The following is a 3166-nucleotide window of genomic DNA, read 5'->3' as shown; positions in this document are numbered from 1 at the left end:
ACCGAAGCATGCCTCCTATTTTACATAGGAGTACCTAAGAAAGTGATCTCTGAAATTTCAAATTGTCCCAATATGCATGCTTCCACATCATCAAAATTGTTATAGCAATTAGATTTACTACCTACTAGATAAAATAGCATCCATCCGATCTACGCATCAGAATCCTCTACTATGTAACATGCATTTGATCTACACATCAGAATCCTCTATATGTAACATGCATTCTGTATACTCGTGCATTCTACGATGTATACTCATCGGCTAATTTTTTGCATTACGTTTTATGCCCTCATAGACATGGTATATATGTTGGGCGCTTGTAACATACTTCTTTTTAGAAAAGGAGGATTAACCAAATAATCCAGTAAGTATGTAATATGATAAAAAAAACTCATCGTGAATTAAACAAAAGGGCAACTCTAAGCCACAACAAACAAAAATAGGACTGGACGACTATACATCTATTCTATTGTTGGACCGCCATCCAAACCGGCTGTAGATATCCCGTACTACCGTCTTTCAATGGTTGCACCCATAAACCATATGCTCATTGACTTCCACACGACTGAGTGTTGGCCACGTACGGATCCACCCAGTAACTCTGTAGATTACCTGCAAACAATCTGTAATGCTTGTAACATACCTATCACCTAAAACACTAAGCTCCCATGATGGGGATGCCTCTGGTTGATCGAGGGGTTTGGCCTGCAGAGTGGGGCCTCCTTGTAAGTGCATGGGGTCGTTCCGTCGGTTCGTGTGTGTATTCCTGGCGGCTGTGTAAGCGTCAATACCCCACGCCACACCAAAGCGAAACCCCACCTGCCCTCCCCCCACACACCGTACCACACCCAGACCCAAGCCTTGGCCATTTGTAGAGACTTAGTGATCATTTATAGAAATACACAATGTACATTTTGAAATGTGTGTTGGAGCTTTTCTAAAACACGAGGAACATTATTTTACAAACACTAAACATTATATTTAAAATACAAGATGAGCACTTTTTAAATAGACTATAGACTGTTTAAAAATCAATCACCATTTTTAAATACACAATAATATTTTTAATACACAATAAATATTTTTTTCGATACAATGGATATTTTTCAAACACTCTACATATTTCTTTCATACAACTGGAAGAAAAAGGAAATATAAAAGGAAAAATGGAATCTACGAAAGGAAAACAAAGAAGGATCACATATTTAAACTATTGAAATGAAACAGAAAATAGAAGTATTCACATAATTTAAAAAATGTTCAACGCACTTAACAAAAAATTTCAGTAGTTTCAAAAATATTTATGTAGTTAATAAAAAAAGGAAAAACAAACAAAATTATAAAGGGAAATAAAAGGCTAAAAGGTGAAAAAGGAAAGAAAACGAAAAGAAAGAAAAACAGAAAAAATAGAAGGAATGAACAAAAATTGAACTGAAAACCAGTGTAAAGAACACTTGAAAAAAAATGAGGAAAAATATCACCAGAAAGCGCTCTTGTTCTTCTCGCTATTGGGCCGCCCATGTCATATGCTTGTTGGTGAGCGTACACTCACTATAATGGAGATACAACATACGTGTCATTTATCTCGTTGTTTTTTCTAGCTCTTGTATTGTGGAGAAAGTCCTGGAGGCTTACTCGTTGGCGCCAGAAGTTGGTGGGTAAAAAAGCCCAGATTCGAGCCTCACCACGTCCTATCTAATTTGAGCATAGCTTCTTATATGCTCAACTCAATTTTATGTATCGTTGTGTGAGTGTGGGTAGGAGGGTGTGTGTGTTTGCCTATAACGCTTGCATACGTGCGTGCATGTAAGTGTGTTCTGGTGGATAGAGAGACACAATATTGTTGTGTGCTATTTCTGGACAATATCATGATGCAGTGCACAAGCAAGACATGAAGATTTTTTTTGAAAAAATAGAGCCTTTTTTCTAAATGCCACATGTATCGTCCATACAAAAACTTCTATTTTTTTTTTAGATTTGAACTAACCAGCCCTAGACAAAACTGAATAAAACATCAAAAGCTAAGCCTTTCTTTTAGAGGCAAAAATAGATGGTGATTGAGCTTATTTGGGAATTCAGTGAGGTGGTCTGCTTGGAAGAAAACAAGTTCAGATCATTGATTTTCGACTCAAATAACACCTAATGTTAAGTTGTATCTAATTCACAACCTATCGGAATCTAATACATGCCTCATCACATATGTCTACGCATGAAACTTGACGCAAAAATCAAATTGACGCTCATATGCTAACATATCGAAACACATATAAAGTATGAATATATAATTTCAGATATCCTAAGCATAGAGCAAGAACTGATTTGCACAAAAGCATATGATTTGATCACTTCCAAGTTCTAACATTACCTTGTCTAATACATGTATTTTGATAATGTGAAAGGCTTTGCTTCATCTAAATGTTTTTGAAGTAGGATTTGTAGTTTGTGCTAGAAGCAAATTGGAAAGCAGAGAACCATATCAAGCAAAAACAACTTCCAATATGATATCAGATGCTTTAGCACAAGTCGATACACATAGCACGTCTACTCATTAAAATAATGATTTGGTTCCAAATATTTGGAGGGGCAGAGAACGGATTCCAATGAATGCTTTTGCTTAGGCATGAGGAAGGACGTCATTAAGGGGCTGTTTGGTTTCCGGGCACACCTTGCCACACTTTGCCACACCTCACCTTAGGCAAGTTTGACCAAGTTAGGTAGGTGTTTGGTTCTAGCCACACCTAAGGCAAGAATATTTTTATGAGCAGTGAGCCCCACATGTCATAGACATAGAAAGTGTGGCAAGATTCCCTTAGGCAAGCCAAAATGTGGCTAACAATTTGAGCAACTCAAGTAAGGAAGTGTGGCAAAAATCATGTGGCAATATATGATAAATATAGTCACAATCCAAACAGCCCGCTCTGGTATGACAGGAGCTCTTTTTGTTTTTACATCGGGAATCACAGGAGCTCTGGTATGACACATTATGCATCAAAATGCAGCCAAATTGCAAAGGGACGTTTTCTGGCCTGGCCCATTACTCTAGATAGCAGCAACCCCGACAAGTAGCGAGCGAGCGGTTTTTTCCATGTTCCACTTTCCAGTGGTTTTAAGAAAACACAGAAAAATTTTAATTTGATGTGAGCATTTTTTTAGATCTTCAGACCAT

Source organism: Triticum aestivum, chromosome 6A (genome assembly GCF_018294505.1).
Source record: "Triticum aestivum cultivar Chinese Spring chromosome 6A, IWGSC CS RefSeq v2.1, whole genome shotgun sequence".
NCBI lineage: Eukaryota > Viridiplantae > Streptophyta > Magnoliopsida > Poales > Poaceae > Triticum > Triticum aestivum.
This window is presented reverse-complemented; position numbering follows the sequence as displayed.